This window comes from Macrobrachium rosenbergii, chromosome 44, assembly GCF_040412425.1.
Source record: "Macrobrachium rosenbergii isolate ZJJX-2024 chromosome 44, ASM4041242v1, whole genome shotgun sequence".
Lineage (NCBI taxonomy): Eukaryota > Metazoa > Arthropoda > Malacostraca > Decapoda > Palaemonidae > Macrobrachium > Macrobrachium rosenbergii.
This window is the reverse complement of record NC_089784.1, coordinates 36,715,441-36,743,128: the sequence shown is the minus strand read 5'-3', so window position 1 is coordinate 36,743,128 and position 27,688 is coordinate 36,715,441. Positions and strand designations below refer to the sequence as shown.

The 27,688-nt window shown below is 36.6% G+C and overlaps 1 protein-coding gene and 1 long non-coding RNA gene across 2 annotated transcripts in view; both read left to right on the top strand.

Moving 5' to 3' along the window:
- Positions 1-27,688, top strand: part of LOC136829162 (uncharacterized) — a 51,540-nt gene that overhangs the window by 11,236 nt on the left and 12,616 nt on the right. The window lies entirely within an intron of this gene.
- Positions 20,976-22,096, top strand: LOC136829161 (uncharacterized). The gene is made up of 3 exons (XR_010850324.1): positions 20,976-21,180; positions 21,340-21,409; positions 21,900-22,096. It is a non-coding gene; the product is annotated as an uncharacterized lncRNA (long non-coding RNA).

Sequence of the window (27,688 nt, the reverse complement as noted above, 5' to 3'; positions counted from 1 at the left end):
ATGTGTACACATCCACGTGGAACAAGATAAAAATGCATTTCAATTGCTTAATAAGTTTTCACAAAATAGTATGTCCAGATAAAAAAAAGAACAACGAAGCCAAGTGAAGAAACGCCGAGAAAGCAGAAATTCACCATATAAAGAGAATGTCCAACTATGAAAAAAAAAAGAGAGAAACAGAGCGGGGAGCTTTACAAATACAGGTTGAATAAATATCAAGTGCCTGATGGACAACAATTATAATACCTTGGTGTTTACTGGACAACAGTAAACTTTTCTCCCGTTATGACCTGGAAGCTCTGGACAGTTCATTTTTGTAAAAGTGTGAATCACCAAAGCAACAGTTTTTTCCCGTGCAGATGCTAATTTTAGGTTGGACAACCTTGCGCTCTTTACTAGAACAGATCCGAAGAAAAGGGCAGAAGAAGAAGGGTGAGCTTCACCAAGAAGGCGATAAAATATATTCTTAGTTACTTATTTCTATTGGTTGCTGTTATCATCGACTGTTAAATAAATAAGTTATTAAAATTAACTGCTATACTATAACGAGAACCATGTCAGCGTAAATAGACAATACTCTCGTCTCACGATCTGCGAGCACAAAAAAGTATAATTACGCAGCAGGTTTGTTCACGAAGCATTATGCACATGTATATATACATATATATATATACATATATATAAATACATATATATATATATATATATATATATATATATATAAATACAGTATATATATGTTTTTCGTTTTTAACGTGCATTTAGGTTTTCCCATTATTATATGGGATAAGCACGATGCCTTCTTTTGAAGGACTTGGATTTGGCGGTGGGGTAGGCCGTAACCTCGATCGGCTGCCCTGCCTGACATCGCTTAGACCCCGGTAGCGAATGTGTACATGTTACCAAATCCTCAGCTCCCTTTCTCCCAGCAGCGAGGAGAACTGGGCGAGTAGGTTGACAGTTCGAGACGTGTGAGGTGTCTGTTATGTTTTAGAAGGTGTTTGAGTGGTTTTGTTTTGTTTATGTATATATATATATATATATATATATATATATATATATATATATATATATATATATATATATATATATATATATATATATATATACTATATAAGCGAATCCACAGGAAAATGACAGGAAGAAGTTCAGTGCCAAGCGCTTTCACGTTTATTAATGCATCGTCGGGCACGAATGAGACGATGCGTTAATAAACGTGAAAGCGCTTGGTACTGAACTTCTGCCTGTCATTTTCCTGTGGGATTCGCTTATACACTGAAGTCACGCGCATCTACTGTGATTTTTTAAGCATATATACTATATATTCATTTGGTTTTCAGTTACATAATAGAACCTGTAAATCACAGATAACATTTCTGAAAATACGTTAACACTCGGCGGTGTGGGGCGGGGGGGTTGGGGGTGGGGGGTTACCTCTAAAGGAAATCGACCCATAACCTTGATGTTTACCAAGATTGGACCTTGCTGTTGACATAACGGCCGACGATTCAGAAAGATAGCAGAGTTATCCTGGGATGGGCTGTATCCCGTTTTCTTTATTTCGGAATCCGGATAAAAGTCTCGAGGATTGGCTACCATAGCTGTTACTACTGCTTCTACAACACTATCTAATATGGTCATCCTTACTACCTTTATCACAAGGGTGAGATAAATATACCCTATTTTCTGACTGTGAAAAAAGAAACAAACAAAAGCCCTTGATTAATCAAACATTCGTAACGCAACAAAGCACAGGAAGGATTACAATAATGGACGGACCACCGACCGGAACGCTATCGAAGAATGTTCCCTGACTTATCAATATACGAAGTCGTTAAGCCTCAAATGATTTCTCTAAGGTATACAGGTGTATATTGAGGTCACTGGTTTATACTTCCTGGCAAATGTTGTTTAAATGACTGAAGGATCCTCAGGCGAAAAGCAGCCGGATTCTTTGTTAGTTTTCCTGTTGCTATGTTTAGTGAATAAATCTGGTATGAACTCTAGTGTATTTATTCCTCAATTTTCATAGACAAAGACTTATTTTATGTAGACCCGTTTTTATTTTTCCGCATTTTTTGGTTATTTTTTCACACCTAATAGGCTATGCATGGAATATATTGAAATGATTTAGAGGCCGTTCAAAAATTACGTAACGCTTTAGGGAGGGAGGGGGGGGGGTTACTGAGAAGATGTAAATGTAGAAGGATAAAAGAGAGATAGTAAAGATTCTGCAATAGACTTTTATTATATTGTAGTAATATTGAGAATATGGTATTTAATATTTTTTTTGCATAATTATAGGGTTTAAAAAATATCACATAATCAATCCTTGTTTGTACTTCAACATCTTCTACTATATGTGTTGCATGTCACAATAATATCACAAACTCGTTCCTTTTCTAAGCTCCGACATTCTCTACTTTATGCATAAATGTGGCTTAGAAAAGCATCACAAATTAAATTAATCCTCTTCTAAACATGGCATAAGAGAACATTTTCATTTCAAATTTATCTGATTTTTTAATATCATAACATATAAGTATTAAGAAAAACCTAAAGGTAATAATTTCCAGGTATTAGGCTAGACTTTAATTTATTATATTGCGTTAAAAAAGGGGGAACACTAATTCGGGGGAGGGGGCCACTAGCTGGTTACAAAATTTTCTAGGGGGTGGAGTCTGGACATGTGTTATGAGGCGTGACAAGGAGGGCAGGGGTCAAAAATTACCAATAAAAGTGTTACGTAATTTTTGAACGGCGTCTTAGGGAATGCTATTTTGACTACAAAAGTTCAGCTTGAGATTTATTACGTTTATTGGTGTCTATGATTTATAACAAGGTGCACAATAAATATTTATCTAGTTATAGTTCCGTTTATTATACTGTTAATCGTTTAACTATGCAGCAAGTAGCTACGAAAATGATATTCCTCTTGACGTAATGTTTTATTAGTACATATTATTATATATACATTTAGAAAAGACAGAACTTCGGCAAGCATATCGTATAAAGTGTACGTGGTAAAGGTAATGTTTTGAATATTCGAACATTACAGGAGCAACTAAATTTAAAAGTCATTCCAGGTTTGGCGTTAAGGTACAGTAATGAAATATGAAACGGAAATAATGTCAGTGAAACCTTCCGTCAGTTTGCGAGCCGTAACGATTTTGTTTAAAAAAAAAAAAAAGTGGTTATCTGGTAACTGGTACTTGGAAGGTGATAGACCCTTACGTTTATTTATTCTCCTTGCCTCGGATCGCTGTTTACGCTGGAAGGGGCAGTCGAGGAGTCAATCAGAATGGGGTTTGCTGAGCTTCAGTGAGGTGACTTCCGTCTTTGTGTTGGGCTACACTTGCAAGTGCCCAACTATTTCTTATTGAGTGGACTGTAGTCATTACAGTCAGAGAAATGGAATTGCATCTTCAAAGGTTTCTCCATGGTTGTGCAATGAGTTTACGTTTTTGAAATTGTAAAGTTCTTATGGTAGGATTTAGACAAACTCCATAATGGGATTCTGTGTGACTATAATTTGTGAGATATTTGTACAACAGGGTAACAATGGGTCTACACAGGATGATTCCCATTTTGATCTGTCTTAAAACTTCCACGCTACATCATAACAAGACTTATCAATTACACACACACGAACACACAATGACCTCGTCCCCAGGGATTCCTCACTGTCTACGTGACATCTCTCAGCTCAGAACAAAGAGGACGTTGACTTATACTGACATACTGTTTTGCTGACGTGCGATTTGAAGGACTAGATCTGTGATTCACAAACAACACTTCTCTCATGCTCACACAGATATATATACTTTTCTCTAAGTCCGTTTAAATTGCAATACGAATGGAACTACGCTTCCATTTTATATCGTGTCAGATCATGACATTTGCTCGGCCACGTAAAAACACAAAAGGAACGAAATCACCAAAACATTCACTCATGAGTTAAGTATAACTACTCAGAAAGCAAAGCAAAACTATACATTTTCAACACTCATTATACTGATAATGTGAATGAAGATTATATATAGAAATCATACATAGAAAATACGTATACGTAGAAAATATATGTAGAAACATGTTTCATAGTTGTGTGCACAAGTTTCATGAATACATATGCAAAGATGAAGATTAAAAAATCAATGCCTAAAAATGTATCCAGACAGAACAATAATAATAATCATATGATGAGGTTATTTAAAATAGATAATTATATAAACCAAATAAAACAGACATAACTCATAGTTATCCTGTTAGATTGACCAGTATGGATATCCAGATTTTTAAATGCAGTGCATATCTTGATTGACAAACATGCCACTCTATATATATATATATTACAATATGTATATATTGACACATATGTATCATTATTTTTTTTAAAAGAAATAAATGTAGCCATTATATAAGAGTATAGAAAATATCACCACCACCGTTTTTCTTCTCCCCGCATTTATTACCCCTGCAATAAAAACCTTTTCAGTCTTTCTCTGTGTAGTCGGGTTTTAATGAAAATAATGGCCAGTTATCACATTATTTAAATATACCATCCAGTTTGAATGAGGTCCTTTTAGTAATTCTACTAATGCACAGAACAATTGTGCATGTGATAAAGTTAATATATATATATATATATATATATATATATATATATATATATATATATATATATATATATATATATATATATATATATATATATATATATATATATATTTTATAAATATTTATTACTGCTGTTCGCCCTCGATGTATTTAGGTGTAGGAATATGAGACAGATGGCGTCCCTGCATAGGCTGGGCAGTTCAAAAAAACAAAATATGCTATGGCATTAGGGACCTAAGCCTCTGAGAGGGTTTTACACTCAATGACCCCTAGTAATGGTGGCCTTAACCTATCTTTCCCTCTCTTCTATGCATTCGGCGATGCCTTTGTCAAGGTCGGATTGCCTGGGGCGGTATGTCAAGAGAAAGCCTCACCTGGCGGGGACGCAAGCGAGGTCACAGTCAGTAAGAGAGAGACTGAGACCGAACAAGGAAGTACGCAACGTGCGTGCCAGAACGGTCTTCTTTGTTCTTTACCACTTTTACTCCTATGTCTATATTAATTAGTGAATTGGGAAGACTGCCAGAATCCTGACTCCTGAGGTCCATCGTATGCGCAAACGACTCGACGTTCACGGTAAGTCCGATTCTTGTTGAAGCTTCGTCGATTGACTAGTAACTTTTTCTGTATTTCAAATTTCCTTTGTTTCCTCCTTCAGCCACCGCTTACGGTATATGTGTTCACAAAGTCTAGATTAAGCTAAATTATTATATTGTTAGCTTCAACCCCGTTATTCCAGTAAATTACCTAGGATTTAGGGTAAGCAAATCAGTTTAAGTCTCGATGCTTTCTTATGCCTAGCGTTCAAATGTTTGGAGGAACTGTTGCGTTTGAAATCTAAAATCATCTTAACGAGTAGAGATTCTTGTATGCGTCCGCAGTTGGTGGACGTTTATTATAAAGTCTTTATTCCTTGAATATTCTTTGTTAAGGTTAATTACCCTTAACTGGCGACCTTTGGCTAATTAACGACTGTCTTTGAGGTTAACTCTTGTCTTCAAGTGACAGGTTACGTGTATTCTTGGTTTGCAGGGCCGTGAAAATTACGTAAATTGAACAATAAATGATCACCCAAGACCCTATAACAATATGTATATATATATATATATATATATATATATATAATAATATATATATATATATACATATATATATTACATATTATAAAAGGACCTCATTCAAACTGGATGGTATCTAATGGAGTATTTATTCAGAAAAAGTTACAAGCTTTCTTGGATAAACAGTCCAGATTATCAGCGCAGACGCGTAGTCCAGCTGTATTTATATCTGTGCTGAGTACTTTTAATCCTATAATCGCCTAGCTCAGGGGTGGGGAAATAATCTCTTACTTTACACATCATTAGTAAATAAAAAAAAAGAGAGACGTAGAAATGAGAAAAAGAACGCAGCTTCATGAAAGTGTGTTTCATTTGTGCCAACCACTCGCTTATTGATCAAGTTTTCTCCTGAATTCTTCACATTCCAAAGTTGTTCGAATCTCCATTTATCAACATAGTATTACATGAATAAATAATTTCAGCAATACATTTCTTTCAAAACATAGTATGGATTACAGACTTTCATAACAGCGACGCCTTGTGAACGATAATTATCATACAAAAACAACAACTTGCTTATTTGTACGTGCATAATTCCATAGGTACGATAATGCAATAATTCAGGGACTTGTACAATATTTCAGTAATGATGTATGATGCAAACAATCTTTCGTTCAAAATTGTAAGAAACCATAGAAAATGAGGCAGCTCCATCTCTCTTACCTGCTTTTGGAATCATGTAAGTTGAAGCCATGATGTTCTCATCACGTTTAATTCACGTATTACTCGAGGAACGATGTGACGCAAGTTGGTGAACTCTTCAATTTCAAGCTCTAGTTATTGACTCTTTCCTACGTTTTGTGAGTGTGTGTGTGTCCATCTATCAGTGTTTGCAGTATTTTGCTGACTTGCTTTTTATCACGAAGAAGAATATTTAATGATTTTTAAAAGCATGACATCACCCTGAAACTAGATTTTCAGCCACACTTAGTTGAAGTATCAGAGGCACCTGAAGATTTACAAATGGAGTTCATTGAGTTGTCTGAAGGCAATATCCTGAAATCTCTGATTGACAGCAGGGAAGATTCCATTAAAATTTGGAGAAAGGAAGCAGAATATCGTCGCATGCGAGAACATGTACGCGAGTTGATTTCATGCTTTTCTACAACATATTGTTATGAATCCACATTCTCATACTTGACACAAATCAAGACAACTGAGCATCTGGAAGACCAGTTTAAAATGAAAACCACTATGTTAGGCCGATATGAAAATGCTGTCTCAAAAGGAGCAATCTCAAAGAAGTCATTAATTTGCGCAAACTGTATATTGGAAAATATCATATATTCAAGTTTTTTTGCTCCTGCTTTAGATTATGTAATATTTACAAAAGGTTTAAAATAACTGTAAAAAACAGTCACTTATTGAATGCGGCCTCTATGAGGAACGATGAATTTCAATGTGACCCTCATGCACAGAAAGGTTCCCCACCCCCTGTCCTAGCTCCTCCTGTGTGACCCCCACCCCCTCGTGATCTTGGACTTTCTTTGCCCCCTTCTTCTTCCAGGTGTCCGTTTTCTGTGCGTTCTCTTGCGTTTTTCCTCCGTTTCCTTGCTACTGTGGAGTATACGATCTTTCTAGATATGCTGTCTTCAAAGCCATTCCTGGTGTTCCCTGCCATTATGTTGTTGGCGCATGTTATGAAGGCGTTCTCTACAACCAGTCTGGCCGTTTTGTTGGTGTTCCTGTACAGAAAACTCATATTTTCCCAGTCTATTTCATGATCATTTTCCCAACAGTGTTTGGCAACTGCCGACGTCTAATTATAATGCCTTATGTTCTGCAGGTGTTGTCTGCTTCGCCCTTTACATGATTTGCCAGTTTCGTCATAGTACTCTTCGTCACAGCCTAGACACGCTGCCATGTATAACCACCCCCCCTAATCTCTTCCCCCTCTACCGACTTTTTGTTTCTAACTATTTTATTCCTAATGGTGTTTTTGTAGCTGCCTATCAATTCGAAATTATCTAGCTTTCTGTTAATGAGTGCAATAGAGTTGCTGTACGGGACTGTAATTATTTTCTTCCCTACTAAATGTTCCTTTTCTATCCTTTCCATTTCCCCAAAATAGTTTTTCCTTGCCTTGATGTGTGCCCACTCCCACCAATACTTAGGGTAGCCTAATCTCCTAAAACTCTCCCTCAGGTAATCCAGCTCTTCGTCTAAAAATTAGGGACTGCAAATCCTATAAGTCCTGATGGCCAACCCTGCCATTACTCCTATTTTTATATCTTTCCTGTGACTGGAGAACCTATGTATGTATGAACTGGTGTGTGTCTTCTTCCTATATACCTTGAATTTTAAATTTTCCCCTTCCCTCCTAACCAGGACATCCAAGAAAGGAATTTCTCCCTCCTCTTCTATTGTGAACTTGATGTGTTCATTTAGTTTATTTATGTTTTCTAGAAACTTGTGTAGATCTTCCCTTTCTCCCTTGTAAATAATCAAGATGTCATCCATGTATCTTACCCATTTTACGATATTTAAGTTCCCTTTATTTACTTTGCCCACCTCTTCCTTTTCAAACCATTCCATGAAGACATTAGCTAGAATTGGTGAAAGACTCGCCATTTTTTTGTATATAATGGTTTTCGTCCCACTTGAAAACATTAACGCTGAGGGTCGCTGTTAGCAGTTTTATTAAAACGTCACGATCTAGGTCGCATGTATAAACCCCTTCCTCCATTTTCTTTTTTATTACTTCCATCATCGTCTTGACTGGTACGTTAGTGAACAGGGAAGTTACATCCAAACTTGCAAATTTACAGTCTTTTACGTTAATTTTGGATAGTTCATCCATCAGGTTCATGTTATGTTTTAAATGCCCTTCGGATACTAAGCCCATCCATTTTCCCATTATGTTGGAAAGAAATTTCTCCAGCCTCCTCTGTGGTGATCTCGTCGATGCCACGATTGGTCTTAGCGGGCACCCTTCCTTGTGGATCTTAGGACTACCATAAATATATGGGGTCTCTGGGCTTTCCACTGATTTTACTCTATGTTCTAATTCTTTTCTCTTAGTTTTGTTGTGGATTTTTGTCAACGCTTCCCTTACTTTTTTGTTAAAATTGCATTATATCCCCCTAATGTCCGGTTTTTTGTTGCAAGCCTCATATGTGTTCTCATCGATTAGCAATTGTTCTAACTTGTTCTTGTAGTCTATGGCATCCATTACTACTACTGCCCCCCCCTTTGTCTGCCTTAGAAATCTTTATGTCCTTGTATTTTCCTAATCTATCAAGGACCTTATGTAACCTCTCCGGAAACACGAATCTGTTCGACCTAATCCCCGCCCACATGGCGCCCCTGCAAAAAGCTGCTTCATCCCCATTTCTGTTCTTATCTAGTTCCCTTAGGCTTCTACACATTTCAATGAAATCGTGACTTTCGTTCCCCATGCAAAAATTAAGGCCATATCCTAACAGTAGCACTTCATCCCTACTTAGGAGTCTCTTAGAAATGTTCTTGACTAAATCAAAGTTACTTTTTTTTCACCCACCCCGACCTATCGAAAATGGCAACGAGTCTATTCTCATGTAGCTGAGAACTACGGCGGGCACATACCTTTACATAACCGGCAATTCCTTTGAAAATGTTGTCCAAGCTGGGGCCTCTGTATTTCTCCGTCAGTTCTCTCCTGATTTTCCTGCTTTTCATCCTTAATTCTTCCAATTCGATCTTTTTCTTCCTTATGTCTTCCTTCATGATCTCTTCTACAAAACCAGGAAACAAATGTCCATCAGTGTCTCTCTCTCGTATCTTATCCAGCGATTTCGGTGCCACACAGTCTGCTACGCAATTCTTAAGGAACCGGATTTTGTTGTCTGTCACCACTATCTTCCTTCTCACTTTCTCATAATTTCTTACTTCCAGCATGGTTCTGCCTCCATATGTTCTTTTAAAACTCCTGAACCAATCCATCTCGAGGTCAAATAAATTAACTTTATCACATACACAATTGTTCTGTGCATTAGTAGAATTACTAAAAGGATCTCATTCAAATTGGATTTGCAGTTCCTAATTTTTAGATGAAGAGCTGGATTACCTGAGGGAGAGTTTTAGGAGATTAGGGTACCCTAATTATTGGTGGGAGTGGGCACACATCAAGGCAAGGAAAAACTATTTTGGGGAAAGGGAAAGGATAGAAAAGGAACTTTTGGTAGGGAAGAAAATAATTACAGTCCCGTATAGCAACTCTATTGCACCCATTAACAGAAAGCTAGATAATTTCAAATTGGTAGGCAGCTACAAAAACACCATTAGGAATAAAATAGTTAGAAACAAAAAGTCAGTAGAGGGGGAAGAGATTAGAGGGGGGGCAGGTATACATGGCAGCATGTCTAGGCTGTGAAGAAGGGTACTATGACGAAACTGGCAAATCATGTAAAGGGCGAAGCAGACAACACCTGCAGAACATAAGGCATTATAATTAGACGTCGGCAGTTGCCAAACACTGTTGGGAAAATGATCATGAAATAGACTGGGAAAATATGAGTTTTCTGTACAGGAACACCAACAAAATGGCCAGACTGGTTGTAGAGAACACCTTCATAACATGCGCCAACAACATAATAGCAGGGAACACCAGGAATGGCTTTGAAGACAGCATATCTAGAAAGATCGTATGCTCCACAGTAGCAAGGAAACGGAGGAAAAACGCAAGAGAACGCACAGAAAACGGACACCTGGAAGAAGAAGGGGCAGAGAAAGACCAAGATCACGAGGGGGTGGTGGTCACACAGGAGGAGCTAGGCAATTATAGGATTAAAAGCACCCAGCACACAGATATAAATACAGCTGGACTACGCGTCTGCGTTGATAATGTGGACTGTTTGTCCAAGAAAGCTTGTAACTTTTTCTGAATAAATACTCCATTAGATACCATCCAGTTTGAATGAGGTCCTTTTAGTCATTCTACTAATGCACAGAACAATTGTGTATGTGATAAAGGTAATATATATATATATATATATATATATATATATATATATATATATATATATATATATATATATATATATATATATATATATATTATAATGGGTTATAATATATATAACCATTCTACAAACATGATATGAGTCTGTGTGAAAATTTTGATGTTTTGCTTGCACATTCGTCATTTGTTGTGAGATATGATAATATGATCTTAAAATGTCTTTTTCTTACAGATAAATTGCATATCATGTGATTCTGAAATATGTTTTGATATGTTTTTTTTTCATTTATTTAATATAATGTGCAGTATATTAAAATGAATACTGAGTGTTAATGCCGAGTAGAGAGAAAGGTTACGATTCTTATCACTTAGCCACATCCTGTATTGACACAGGTGTTTAGGGTGAAGGAAGAAAGGCAAGAGCCACTTTGGTTATCTTTGATGAGTTGACAGTTAGCGGCCAAATGCTTGTTACACATTTGTTCTGTGTGCCTATTCTGAGGTTATTATCTTTGTCTATGTCTATTATGTTTCCATAATGAGAGTAGCAAGAATGAGTAAGTGAGAGAGATAAAGTTGACACGCTGACAGCCGACCCAGAATTTGGTCCAGAATACTTCTTTGCTTGCCCAGGTGTTTTGAGTGAGTGGCAGATGTCCATCATAGAGATAAGGTGTTTGAAGCTCCAGTCCTGTATGTATACTGTACATGTATACCTGTAGGTATAATGTATGTATACTTTATGTATCATGTATTTTGGGAGGGCTTGAAGATAAAAGAGGAGTACTGAATGAAAAACAGTTAGTTAGGCAAAGGGGTTGCTGGCATAAAGTTCTCTCTCTCTCTCTCTCTCTCTCTCTCTCTCTCTCTCTCTCTCTCTCAATTATCATTCATGTACAAGGGTGTTATACTGGTTGCTCTCCTATATGTATAAGTTTTGATAAATTCACCCACGAAGTGTATACATTTTGTAAAAGTGATCTAAGGTATTTATATTGTGGAAGCATTGTGAAAATGTGTTTTACTATTTTCTGTTGAAGAAGGTAAGTTGTGTCAAACAAACTTGTGCCAGTTGCGTAGAACAAACTTTTGCCAGTTGCGTCGAACAAACTTGTTTTGTGCTGTTATTGTGATAGAGAATTATTATTTTGATAAGAGGTGGATAATATCTCTTATAGTGAGTTCTAATGCGTCTTGCTGCTAACTATATATTATTAAGTGTATATCATTGTGACTTGGCAGTGTTGTCTTTGAGAAAGTCTTAGAAAGACATGAGTTTAGTCTTTTTTTTTTTTTTATAAAAGTGAAGATAATCTTTTGAAAGATTGATATAATCTTTAAACATACTTTTGTCATAGTGAAATTACTATATGTACATTTCCATTTTTGCATATTCCATTCTTATATGTCTGTGTTATCATATGACTCTAATTTTGTAATTAGTGTTTTCCAAAGTTTTGTGCTGGTGATTGCTTAGCATTTTGTCAGTGCATACTTATTATTGAGAATTCAGTGAACACCTGTATTGATTCCCATTTATTGATGTTTTAGTGAACACTTGTGTTGGGTTTATTCAATCAGGTGCATATCTAAAACTTGAGTGAGAGTTAATGGTTTGAATTTTACTTAACCAAATTGCTTTCTTGATAAACTAAAGTTTTGTGAATTAATCTTGGTTAAGAAATACTTAAATCTTGCACTTATGTCAAGTAATAATAAATATTTTGGAGATTGTGAACTCTGCTATAACTTTTGAACTTAGAAATAAAATTGTCTGTTTAAAGTTTGAAAAGCACAGTGTTTCATTTTGACCACCAGTGATCAGAGAAATTAATGAATGTGTACAAGGTAAGTGATATATCTGTTTGTTCACCTGAGACTTATCTAGGTGAAATAAAACCAGGGAAACCGTTATAGTGTTTGTTGAAGTGATGCCCATTTTCCACCAGTCTGTTTACAGCTAGTTAGTTGTTACCTCACCCATAACTTGATAAAGTTAGATTGATTTCCTCAAGTGATAAGCAAGTTCTATGGGATCACTGTACCTCTAGAGTATTCAGTCTTAATATTTTTGTTATGAGGTTTCAAGTGTCTGGCTGAAGTGAGGTAACTTTTTGGTCTTATTATCTGTGTAATAACCAGGTACTTGATCACTTATGACAATATATATATATATATATATATATATATATATATATATATATATATATATATATATATATATATATATATATATATATATCACATGGCCATGATGAAAAGTGAACCAACGGAGTGCAAGATCTTTACCTTTACTTTAAGGCTTTCTTAAGTAAACTACATGCAGCAACGAAAACGACAAAATAAAAAAAAAAAAAAAAAAATCGGTTTTGCAGAAGACAGCCGAGATTGGTGAAATATACAACCATTTTGATGCATACTAAGGTCATTACCTATGAGAAGCTGATCTTCAGACGACGAATACCTGCCTCGAGTGAGCCCAGGTACTGGATTAAGCAAGGAGAGGCTGCAGAGGACGTTTACAAGAATTGGTGACAATACTCACAGGAACATTACAGAGAATACACAGAATTTTATAAAAATACGGTGTCCTGAAAAATAATGTACATGATCAAATTATTTGTTCCTTTTCTATATACTGTATATTCAGTTTCCAGTGAAAGGGAAAGCGACCATCTTTTTTTTCATTTATAACGCTAATTTGTTCCTGTGAGCATTACTTACCGTCCATTCTAAATTCCCAGACAACGAACTACATACCACTATGTTATCCAGCTTAGATTCTGGATACATGCTGTGAGACATTTTTTGACTGACAAAAAGACAGAATTACCTAATAACACCCTAAGTTCCCGTTATTTCACCGGCTTCGAGATCATAAAATCATGGATGAAAATATTTATTGTAAATGTAATTTTTTCTTATTATAACACTTTAAAGAATATGTTAATAAGAAATCATCTTCACCAAAAGTAGCAATATTTTATATAAAATCTCATTTATAGGCTGGGGTTCATTGTATTTGGGCCAGACTAGTAACGAATTAAATGTAAGGATGAACTAACATGTATACTGTATTCAGTTAGAACTGACCAAAATAAAAAAAAGTTTTTTCTTGTTTACTTCGGTGAAAAATCACAGAATTGATTGGTCCCATATTATTGTAATATAACTAGTTGTAACGATATGATCTGTTAGAAACTCGTGGAATCTACAATAATATAGCTAAGAAACGAACATTATGATAATTTAAGTCAATTCTACATACTTTTGCCCCAAATCTACATGAGACGTTTTAGGAGATTGAAAAGAGAACCTTAAGACTATCAATAATTCTTGTTAAAGTCCTTAGCCTCTCTTCGGTTAATCACTGATCACGAGACAGATGTTCCTTTTATGATGATCAGCCTTTAAAGCTCTGACCTTTTATGCCCTAAAATGTTTTACATGACTTTAATCTCAGTTGTCTTTTGGAAGCAACTGGTTTTCTTTCTAATCATTCTTCTGTTAACAAAAGTCCAGCACCTTCAAGAATGACCTAAAGGTGACAATTTTACTCTCCATTGTTTCATTTGCTGGGAGAAGGGGCCATATGCTCTTTATATTTCATTTCAAGTTTTAATTCCTGAGATACAAGTTTCTACATGCAATATACTGCAAATATATATATGTGTGTGTATGCATATATATATTTTATGTGTGCAAAAATATATTATATATATATATATATATATAGTTGTATTTTATATATATGGTATATATATATAATATTATTCTGTTATATATATATATATATAAAGATAAAAGGTGACAGATTTTACGGCTCCATTGGAGTTTGCCTCGTGGCCTTTCGATATTTCATTTAGTCCTTTACTTAGCAGACTCTGCTAAGTAAAGGATACTGTATATATGTGTGTATGCATATCCATATGTATTTATTCCTATATATGCATTTTATCTTTATTTATATATTCATCACGTTCCATATTTTCGTGATTCAGTTATATATATATATATATATATATATATATATATATATATATATATATATATATATATATATATATATATTTGTTGTATGCGTTCACATTAATCTTTCTTCTTAGAGACAAGATATCGATTGTTCATGCTCTGTGTTTACCTTTGCCTTTGTCCTCTATGAGAAAGTTGGTTACAATGTTAATATTACTAAAAAAACCATTGTGTTTTGTTATAGAAATTCATCTTTGGTTACATTTGACGAATTGATATTCATAATATCATTGCAAATTTCCCAACTATATATCATGATTCCTTAATATATCATTATTATTCTGTATAAGGTGTTTGACTTAAACTCAAGAGGGCGTGTGTTGGCTTCGTGAGCTTCAGTGGGGACGTGTCATCTGCTACACGTTTTACAGACTGTTGACACAGGCATCTAGAGAAAAATCTAACCCATATTATCTTCTTAGATAACTCACTGCATGGCAAAATTTTTAGTCTGTTACAAATGATAACTAACGCCCGGCAAAGTAAGCCTACAGTGAAATTCCAACATGACGCCAGGCCTGATGAAGCTCGTATGACGTGATTTATGTAAAAAAAAAGAGAAACTAAAAAACTCTGTAATCTATTGGCTTCTAGAGCCTCTTTGTGACCCACTACTGTACGCACAGACTCCTTAGGTGTGGATGTAGTTTTCCTTTTTTCAGTAACGGTTGACTGTCTTTACAAGGCACGGACATTCACTTAACCTTAGCGACACAAAGCCCCGTCTTTAAGTGCTGTTGCTCATTTGTAGTCAGAGAGAACTCTGTTTGTAGTGGTTGGAATGCATGAGACGCATTTCGGTCGACTTTAATTTGACCATCGGTTGATACTTAAGAATGCTAATCAGTTTTGAGAAAGCTGTGTCTGAATTCATTAGTGATGAGCCACATGTAAATTGTTTCTTGAATTCTCGATGTACAAGAGTCTCGAAATTAAAGCTGTTGTTTGAACAAGATGTTGAAGCTAGACGGGAGGAAAATTTTGTAAACCTTCCTCAGATTTTTTTACACGGACTTATTCTGAATAGAGAGAAACTAAAAACTACTACTACTACTACTACTACTACTATAATTGCTACTACTACTACTGACAAGTTTCTCGTTGGGGGAGTCGGTAGCATTGTCGGCTAGCACTTTGCTAGGCCCGAGTTCGGGTCTCCGGCCGGCCAATGAAGAATTAGAGGAATTTATTTCTGGTGATAGAAATTCATTTCTCGGTATAATGTGGTTCGGATTCCACAATAAGCTGTAGGTCCCGTTGCTAGGTAACCAATTGGTTCTTAGCCACGTCAAATAATAAATCTAATCCTTCGGGCCAGCCCTAGGAGAGCTGTTAATCAGCTCAGTGGTCTGGTTAAACTAAGGTATACTTAACTTACTACTACTGACGCCATGGCTTCGTCGAGTATTGCCGCTCGTGGCGTGAGAACAAATCCTGCAGTCTAACCCACTTCGTCGCCATTCCTCTTCCTCACTCTTTCACCGACACCTCAGTAAAACTGAAACCCGGTGACATTCGTGATAATCAGCTGCCTTCTTTCAAAAGACAGTATATTTTGTCGATTAAGTGTAAAACATGCCTCAGAGCAAAATCTGATAACCGCGTAGTTCAATAGTTATAAAAAAACCTGTTACAGCGTAAACAGTGTTTACGCTTGACCGGTGTTTTTAATGCCTCGGTAAAAGAGGTAACTATTGAGCAATAAGCTAACAGTAATCAACATATTTTACTCCTTTTCCTCCTTTCTTCGGGGTAGGGCTAGATAAGGACATGGAACCGTCCCTTTTGACATTTACTCCCCCGGAAAAAACTGTTTTAGAAAGCACCATGTCCGTGATTTACTCACAGGCTGAAGACTAGAAAACTATGCGACCAAGTCTGATGATTTCTGTAAGACTCCAAATATATTTTAGTAAGGCGCGGTGAGAAGGTTAAATTGTACGCTTAGTGCGTTATAAAAACCTAAGGTCTGGTAAAACTAAGGTATACTTAAACTTAAGGTCATATCTGAAGTCCTAATCTTGTTTGGTAAAATGCATATTTTACCAAAGATATTTTATTCTAGGATTGATCTTTGTCATTTGTTTTGCACAGCAGCCACAACAACTACTGCAATAGCAGCGCGTCTTTGTTTTATAATTTCATTTCTAGACAGTTGTCTCGCATGATTTCAAATCTAAATATGAGTGTATTTATAGCCTGACACGGTTCCACAAGCGTGTCACTAAATAAAATCAAGATATGTTAGCCATACACCATCCGTTGGGGAGAGGGGAGGAGTTGGTTGGAATGGAGCATGAGCCTGGGTCAAGCAACCCCATCCCAAATCCATTGCTCATAACGGAATGAGTGAACCTTTCGGCGACTCCTTAGCCCGACCCAAGATGAAGAAATGACTAGTATATATATATATATATATACTGTATATATATATATATATATATATATATATATATATATATATATATATATATATATATATATATATATATATATATATATATATATATATAACTGGGGGTGTAGCGTAGGAAGCGAGGAATCATAAAGGAGCCTGTAAAGCAGCTGAGTGAAGGAATACAGTCATGTGGTGATTTGTACGAATTTGATTAAAGGTAGGTGATTTAAAATCCCCTCGTCTCCTTATTCTTTATCAAGTCGCTCAACATACGTAATTTCATGGATGCAACCAACATCCACTGTCCTAAACAAAAATACGATGTCTCTGTAAAATATAACGTCTCTAGTCAGGACCCACTTATAAGTGGGTCGTCCTGTCTCTAGGTAACGGATTCCACGTCTTCCTACGGCAACAGAGGGCTAGAGAATCTGGGTAAATGCTTTGTAATATGGAATTTATTCCGAAGGCCGAATTAATGAACCATTATGCACTGTATTGATACTAACGTTCTCGCTCAATATGTGTACACATCCACGTGGAACAAGATAAAAATGCATTTCAATTGCTTAATAAGTTTTCACAAAATAGTAAGTCCAGATAAAAAAAAGAACAACGAAGCCAAGTGAAGAAACGCCGAGAAAGCAGAAATTCACCATATAAAAAAATATTTGGGAAAAAAGGAAAATGAATATGTAAATAAAAGGTATCTGACGCAGCGCAAACAGTCTCTGCCTTTCCTTGCAGAATCAAACAGCTGGGGGCAGGTTACTTGCAAGGCATATTTTTCTGGCAAGTCCTTATGAATGGCGAAAGAAATTTACACTTGGTCATTACGCGCAAACAAATAGCTCCTCTGCGTGAACGTTTAACACCAGTACAAAGACTCCTTTTTTATGCTTTCATTGTCACGGTCAAGTTCAGATCAAACAAAAGATTAACGGTGATTGTTTTGCAAAGAATGTAAGCATTTTTAAAAAGCAAGAGCAATGGAAATCAATCTGCGTAGCAAACATTTAAGGAGAGAATGTCCACCTATGAAAAAAAAAAGAGAGAAACAGTGCGGGGAGCTTTACAAATAAAGGTTGAATAAATATCAAGTGCCTGATGGACAACAATTATAATACCTTGGTGTTTACTGGACAACAGTAAACTTTTCTCCCGTTATGGCCTGGAAGCTCTGGACAGTTCATTTTTGTAAAAGTGTGAATCACCAAAGCAACAGTTTTTCCCGTGCAGATGCCAATTGTAGGTTGGACAACCTAGCGCTCTTTACTAGAACAGATCCGAAGAAAAGGGCAGAAGAAGAAGAGTGAGCTTCACTAAGAAGGCGATAAAATATATTCTTAGTCACTAATTTCTATTGGTTGCATTTAAAAGATAAAGTGTTTCCACCATCACGCTGTTATCATCGACTGTTAAATAAATAAGTTATCAAAATTAACTGCTATACTATAACGAGGACCGTGTCAGCGTAAATAGACAATCCTCTTGTCTCACGATCTACGAGCACAAAAAAGTATAATTACGCAGCAGGTTTGTTCACGAAGCATTATGCACACATACACAAATATATATATATATATATATATATATATATATATATATATATATATATATATATATATATATATATATATATATATATATATATATATATATATATATATATATATATATATATATATATATATATATATATATATATACTATATACTATATAAGCGAATCCCACAGGAAAATGACAGGCAGAAGTTCAGTACCAAGCGCTTTCACGTTTATCAACGCATCGTCGTGGCACGAATGAGAGGATGCGTTAATAAACGTGAAACTGGTACTGAACTTCTGCCTGTTATTTTCCTGTGGGATTCGCTTATACACTGAAGTCACGCGCATCTACTGTGATTTTTAAGCATATATACTATATATTCATTTGGTTTTCGGTTACGTAATAGACCCTGTAAATCACAGATAACATTTCTGAAAATACGTTAACACTCGGCGGTGTGGGGCGGGGGGGGGCGGGGGCGGGGGCGGGGTTTGGGGAGGGGGGGTTACCTCTAAAGGAAATCGACCCATAACCTTGATGTTTACCAAGATTGGACCTTGCTGTTGACATAACGGCCGACGATTCAGAAAGATAGCAGAGTCATCCTGGGATGGGCTGTATCCCGTTTTCTTTATTTCGGAATCCGGATAAAAGTCTCGAGGATTGGCTACCATAGCTGTTACTACTGCTTCTACAACACTATCTAATATGGTCATCCTTACTACCTTTATCACAAGGGTGAGATAAATATACCCTATTTTCTGACTGTGAAAAAAGAAACAAACAAAAGCCCTTGATTAATCAAACATTCGTAACGCAACAAAGCACAGGAAGGATTACAATAATGGACGGACCACCGACCGGAACGCTATCGAAGAATGTTCCCTGACTTGTCAATATACGAAGTCGTTAAGCCTCAAATGATTTCTCTAAGGTATACAGGTGTATATTGAGGTCACTGGTTTATACTTCCTGGCAAATGTTTAAATGACTGAAGGATCCTCAGGCGAAAAGCAGCCGGATTCTTTGTTACTTTTCCTGTCGCTTTGTTTTGTGAATAAATCTGGTATGAACGCTAGTGTATTTATTCCTCAATTTTCATAGACAAAGACTTATTTTATGTAGACCCGTTTTTATTTTTCCGCATTTTTTGGTTATTTTTTTCACACCTAATAGGCTATGCATGGAATATATTGAAATGATTTAGAGGCCGTTCAAAAATTACGTAACGCCTTAAGGAGGGAGGGGGCGGGTTATTGAAAAGATGTAAATGTAGAAGGATAAAAGAGAGATAGTAAAGATTCTGCAATAGACTTTTATTATATTGTAGTAATATTGAGAATATGGTATTTAATATTTTTTTTTTTGCATAATTATAGGGTTTAAAAAAATATCACATAATCAATCCTTGTTTGTACTTCAACATCTACTATATGTTCATGACGCAATAATATCACAAACTCATCCCTTTTTTGAGCTCCGACATTCTCTACTTTATGCATAAATGTGGCTTAGAAAAGCATCACAAATTAAATTAATCCTCTTCTAAACATGGCATAAGAGAACATTTTCATTTCAAATTTATCTGATTCTTTAATATCATAACATAAAAGTATTAAGAAAAACCTAAAGGTAATAATTTCCAGGTATTAGGCTAGACTTTAATTTATTATATTGCGTTAAAAAAGGGGGAACACTAATTCGGGGGAGGGGGCCACTAACTGGTTACAAAATTTTCTAGGGGGTCTGGACATGTGTTATGAGGCGTGACAAGGAGGACAGGGGTAAAAAATTACCAATAAAAGTGTTACGTGATTTTTGAACGGCGTCTTAGGGAATGCTATTTTGACTACAGAAGTTCAGCCTGAGATTTATTACGTTTATTGGTGTCTATGATGTATAGCAGGGTGCACAATAAATATTTATCTAGTTATAGTTCCGTTTATTATACTGTTGATCGATTACCTATGCAGCAAGTAGCTACGAAAACGATGTTCCTCTTGACGTAATGTTTTATTACTACATATATACAGTTAGAAAAGACAGAACTTCGGCAAGCATATCTTATAAAGTGTACGTGGTAAAGGTAATGTTTTGAACATTCGAACATACAAGAGCAACTAAATTTAAAAGTCATTCCAGTTTTGGCGTTACGGTACAGTATAATGAAATATGAAACGGAAGTAATGTCAGTGAAACCTTCCGTCAGTTTGCGAGCCGTAACGATTTTGTTTTAGAAAAAAAAAAGCGGTTATCTGGTAACTGGTAGTTGGACAGTGACAGACCCTTACGTTTATTTATTCTCCTTGCCTCGGATCGCTGTTTACGCTGGAAGGGGCAGTCGAGGAGTCAAGCAGAATGGGGTGTGCTGAGCTTCAGTGAGGTGATGTTTGGTCTTTGGTGGTTGCCTCGTGGCGATTGTATTTGCGTTCAAGTTAGTACGTTTTTCGGCATATTTTATACGTCAGCAACAATGGGTGTCCATATAGTTTGGATGTTCGTCGGGTTTCGTCAGCAGGTGTTTTGGGTGAGTACGTGACTTTGTATTTCATATGAATTTCTGTATATTTTGACACATTGTTTCAAATGTATTGAAGTTTTTATCAGCAGTGATAACGTCTATGACTTACTGTTATATAGTTGTAATTGCTTGTCTCAAACTTACATCAGGTCTTGACTCTTTCAGGTGCAGCGAGGTGAAGGAAGAGTCGACTGCAATCGGACCGAGGAGAATGGTAACTATACCATTGTAAATGGTTAGTATCTTTAGCTTTTGTTTCTTTTCCAAATCTCATCGCAAGCTAATCCTCCCCCATCAGGGGCGGAGCCCCTGATGTGGGGAGGAGCCACTTTCTGACATACGGTAATTATTTACCGTATGTCAGCGGTGGGGCTTGCACTTAGGTTAGGTATAAATTAAAAAATGTTGGTAAGTCTAGTCATTTTTTGTTCTTAGGTTTTGCAGAATTATGGATTCGCTTTCCAGGTATAGCTTTTCTTTTTCTTGGATGTTATTGATCTTAACTGGTTTTTTTACTCGTGATAAGCTAACAGATTTTTAAAATAAACTGGTACTAACGTGCTTACGATGTAAAGTAAAATGTATGTACTTTAATTTTCATGTCTCATGATTATTGTCTCATGATTATTATACGATTTAGCGAATCCAATTGACTTAAAATGCCTAGGGTTTGACGCTTTACACTGAACAACTTGCTTTGTCTGACGCTTCGTTTTGTATTGCAGATTGATGAGTATCTGATGGAGTCGACAAGTGGACCGATTTACTCCATAGCATTTTTGGACCCTACATCAGCTGCTCAGGTTTACCGGTTAAGTGCTGCCATATGGGTGTCTCGAGCTTCAAGGGTATTGGACACTCCGTAGCTTTGTGGATGATTTCCTCGGTAATAAAGATGCGAGTTCTTGAAAATTCATTGAAATTCATAATTTTATTTAAAACCTTGAGTATTTAAAACCTTGATTATTTTGATACTGTGTAAAGGCATCTAAATGTTTACACCTGTTCATGCTGTCATGGGTTTGACGGTAATGTTTTGACATTGCCCTCAAAAGTCGTCAAAAATATTTTTTTTTCAAAGGTCTTTTCAATTAGGTCACTGCTGTTGGCCCACGAAATTAAATGATAAACATTCCAAGGCTTAACGGTTTGAGTTGAGGGTAATGTGTACCGAGGCTGATTTTGATATAGGAGTATGTTTGCATCGGTCTTGTCTTTAACTTGTGAATAAAAAAAAAAAAACATTTTAGTAATACGTCCGAGGCTGATTTTGATATAGGAGTATGTTTGCATCGGTCTTGTCTTTAACTTGTGAATAAAAAAAAAAAAAGCATTTTAGTAATACGTTCATAAAGTTGAGTATAACTGAGTGAGCCTTTCAACAGAACAAACGAGGAGACAACTGATCTAGCCCCATCTGAACGAAGTACTTGAGTATTTCATGTAAAATTGAAGCTTAAAAACAGTTATTTGTAGGAATAGAACGGAGGGCGTAGTAGTCTTAATCAAGTAAAAGGCAGGCGTAAACCATAGCTGGATTTAACGCCGTAGGAGATTATTTCCGTAACAGCTCTAATCGGAGTGCATTTTGGGCATTAAAGTTCTTTGCAGCTAACCTGCGACCACTTTAATTCCTTTTACTGTACCTCCATTCATATCTTAATTTTACACTACACCAGATTCAATCAAGGAGGGCAACTTCTTGCGTGTTTTTTGGAAGCCACAGTTCGGGATTCTTAAAAGTGAATCTCACGAACTGCCGGAGTGGTGATTTAAAATTTTTTTAAGGGTAAAAGCTTACTATCATGTACAGTGTATAAGGTAATTTGACGTAAAGTCTTAGTTTCTGTGCTAAATGCATTATACCAGGTGGATGAAAAAGGTTTGCTTGACCTATTTAGAAAAGTAAGCCCGATAGATTAGTATTGAAAAATCCGCGAAATTTTACTTCGTGGAATAATTTCTAACTCGATATCAGGTTTATAGCCCTGTGGAGGAGTGTTGTTGAAACATTCAATTTGAAACCAGAAAAAAAACCATCTAAAGGCAAATAGTTTCCTCTACAAAAAAAAAAAAAAAAAATCTAAAGGCAAATAGTTTCCTCCACAGGTATATTAGTGAACATTGCTTCAATATCGAAGCTTGTCATAGTTAGAATCTGGCATTAAATACTGTTCTTAAAATCAAGAGAGTTGGTTAGATTGTATTCATTTTTAAAAATATTCTCTAGTAGAGATATCAAGAATTTAGCTGTTTTATAACCTGGTGTGGTGTAGGATGAAAGGATGGGTCTCGCAGGGATAATCTCCTGTGTTTTAGGCAAGCCATATATAGCAACCAATGAGGAACCTGTTACATAAGGTTTTCTTGGGCGGTTGGGTCTATCGTTTTATTATCATTCAGTTTTCAAGAATCGGTTTATTCTGTCCTCGTTTCTGAAAAATAGTTTGCAGTCAACGTCACCCCATGTTCTAAATTTGGTAGCACCTTTTAAAATTGTTTCCATTATTATATTCCGTTTAATTCGTTACGACAGTTCCCTTGCCTGTATCAGTTTTAGAAAATAGGATGTCGGCGTTTTTTCTTAGTCTTTTTGAGGGTAGCAGGTCCTGTTTGTTAAAAAATGGTGCCCATCATGGTTTTATTTCGCTAAAATTAGTACGGGCAAATGTTGATAGGTCGTTCTGAAACTTAGGAAGGTTAGTATTCAGAGAGGGTTTTTGGTTTTGAAAGCAAAATTTCAAATGATTGAAAATATTCATAATACGAAGGTGTGTAAACAGGCAAGCAAAAATCCAGGCCCAAAGAATGATAAAAGGAATCCCGTTCTTTTGGTTAAATTGTAATCAGATAGGCTAAATACCGCCTTATTCCCTCCATTGAATTTAGGTGTAATGATACCTAGTTTCTTAAGTTTGTTTTTGTGCATATTTTTTTACTTTCTCAATGTAGTTGTTCAGGTATTTAGTCAATAACCTATTACATATAGTTAAAATAAGTGTAAGGTTTCAAGCAACTTCATTGTGCAACGGTCGAATGGCGTTTTGATGTTTCCTAATTATTATTTTTACACACATTTCCAAGTTTAACAGAGTAGTGGTGGCATACACAAGGAGGGTATCCCTTTGGTTGGACCAGTCCTTCATCCTACACTACACCAGGTTCTCTCTGCTGGACTTCTGAGTACTGCCTGAGTTGCTGCTCTGCGGCTCTTCTGGTTCTCGCTGCTAGTGCTTGTAGTGGGAAGTTCGAGCTGTGTGAATGGGCCGGATGGGCCGGACCCTCACCTCCTCTTCCCACGAGTCAGCACTAAGGAAGGCGTCATAATGCTGCACAGGTCATCCGACGACGAAGGAAACTCTGTTACTCGAACGATATCGAGATGTAATCTTCTCCGCGGTGATTTCAGCCTTTGGGAAAAGATCGATGACATAAGACTTCATTACTTCTGGAGTTGTATCTGAATGGAGATTCTTGACAAATACTTTACGCAATGGTGGTGGTGGGATGGTCTTGAAAGCAGTATCCTCCCGGTTCCCTGAACTAATGGGAGCCTATCTTATTTTTTTACTCCATCATTTTTCCTGCCGTTCTTTGAGAGTGCTCGGAGAAAACCTTCCCTCACGAAGCGACTAACCCTTCTCCCCGTATCATCACTGCCACTGTCATCCGCTGATTTGGTAAACCCATTTCGGGCCTCAGTTATCACTTTGTTGATCGATAATTGCACAGTTCGGTCAGTGTCACCGGTACTCAGTCCGATGCATATAGCATGGACCTGATTAATATTTTCCCTACGAGGCGACGTTTGTGATACTTTTAATGCCCGATGTGACTGTTAAACCGAAAGCACAGGTGGCGTCCTATCTAAGGTTAGACCATCGCGTACCTTATCACAGTAGCTTGGTCTACATTCTGCGGTTAATATATTATGAACTTACGATTGTAATCTCGTTAGTGCCGACGTAATCCCTGATACTTGTGTAGAGATAACATTTTGGTGATCTCTCATTTCAGATATGTCATGTGTGAGGGGCATCGGTTATTTTTAATCAGTTTGAACCCATAAATATTTTTAAGTTCCATACAGGGCAGCTTTCGCAAGTCCCAAGCAACGAATTTAGGAAGGTCGCTTGCTTCTGGCTGCTGTAGCCAACCATACATACTGGACACCATTTTATCAACAGCACGATGTAAGACTCTCTGTTTTAGTTCAATGTTTTCCGAAAGCAACCGATGCAACGTGACTCGGGCCTCTGTAATATCAGATTCATTAAAATGATGTTGAATAACATTTATTATCTGGCCTTTTGGTGTGACGTCCATCTGCCATGACATGAAACACACTAGTTCATTCTAGACAAGGGGTTTCTCTTGCGCCGAAACTGGTGGCTGGTCCAACGACTCGTTAACCTCGCCTTCGTTACTCGCCATATTGTCCAAGAAAAATATTCTCACCGGTAACTCGTATCTGTGGAGGCAGTTTTAGACTATATAGCCCTATACCAGAGGGCTTAACCCCCGTAGGGAGTAGTGCTGTCAGTGCACCTCATGCGGTGCACTGTAGGCATTACTTGAGATTCAGTGCAGCGTCCCATCGGCCCCTAGCTATAACCCCTTTCATTCTTTTTACTGTACCTCCATTCATATTCTCTTTCTGCCATCTTGCTAGCCACCCTCTCCAAACAATTGTTCATAGTGCAACTGAGAGACTTTACTTCTGTTACGCAATGCTACTCTCAATTTACCTTTCAGCGCTGAATGACCCCAGGTCCCAGCACTTGGCCTTTGACCTAAATTCTATATTCTATTCTATTCTACACCAGGTTATAAAATAGCTAAATTCTTGACACCTCTGCTAGAGCATCTTTTTAAAAATGAGTATAATCCAACCAACTCTCTTGATTTTAAGAACAGGATTTTATGCCTGGACTCTGACCCAACCATGGCAAGCTTCGATACTGAAGCGCTGTTCACTAACATACCTGTGGAGGAAACTATTTACTTTACTTTAGATACAATATTTTCACAGAAGACGATACCATTTATAATGGCTTTAAACAAGATGGATTTAGGAAATTGTTAGAATTAGCAGTGCGGGGCACTGCTTTCATTTTTAATGGACACGTTTATTTCCATTTAGAGGGTGTGGGTGTGGGTGTGGGCAGCCTTTAAGCTGCACATTCGCCAATATTTTTGTGCTGAAATTGGAAAAGAAACTGCTGGACAATTGCCCTTCAGGTTTTTAACTACTTTTTTACCGGAGGTATGCAGATGACACCTTTATTTTGTTTACAGATATGTATCATAGCGAGTTCTTTTTACGATATGCTGACTCTAAACATCAAAATGTTAAAATTACCTGCGAATTAGAAGAAAATTGACAATAAGCCTTTTGTGATACAATGGTATTTCGAAAAGATAACTGTTAACCTGGGATTCTACAGGAATTGTACTTGGTGGCCGGTAACAAAGTCACAGAAAAAAAGTCAGAAGAAAAGTCACAAGTTTGGCTAGGAAAAAAGTCATTTATTTTACGTGGCTAAGAACCAACTGGTTACCTAACAACGGGACCTACAGCTTATTGTGGAATCCGAACCACGTTATGACGAGGAATGAATTTCTGTCACCAGAAGTAAATTCCTCTAAATCTTCATTGGCCGGTCAGAGAGTCGAACTCTGGGCCAACAGCGTGCTAGCCGAAATGGCCGGTAATAAAGTCAGAGGGAAAAATTCACAATATTTCTTGGGGTCATTAAAATTATGATAATTTTACAGTCTTTTGCTTATGTTTTTTTACGGTAATCCCCAACGGGCTTGTCCTAAATACGCCGCAAAGGTGAATACATACCGGATTAAAACCCTTGGGGGTCGCTATCTAGAAAGGTTAATGACTTTCCTGTGACACTGTTACCGGTGATTTTTTTACCTGGACTCGTTTACTTTTAGCGACCTTGGCCTGAATTTTTAGTTTTTGTTTTTATAATTTTAAATTAAATGTTTCATCAACACTCCTCCACAGGGCTACAAACCTAACATCTAGTTGGAAATTATTCAATGATGAAATAAAATTTCTTGAGGGATTTTAAAATTTGTAAAAATATGCCGAGAAAACTATCAATAACTTTTTTTCATCCACCTGGTGCAGTGCATTTAGCACAGAAACTAAGATATTATGTCAAATTACCTTACGTACATGATAGGAAGTTTTACCCTCTCTCAAGAAAATTTTAACAGATATTCATTTCCTGATGATAGTAGTGATAGTAGCGGAGTTAGCAGCTATGAAGAGTTCATCCCTTGAAGTTGGTCAAGTGACTAGAGGTCCATTGAAGATTATTGTAGAGAACTGGGAAGAAAATCAAGAGGAAATCCAAGGAGAATATGTGAAGAACTTGAGGAAAAGGTTGAGTGAAATTAGAAAATTCTCTTTAGAAAATCTGAAAATAAGTCAAGAGAAAATGAAAAGAAGATATGATGCTAAGGCTAAGCTAAGAAGTTTTAGTGTGGGTCA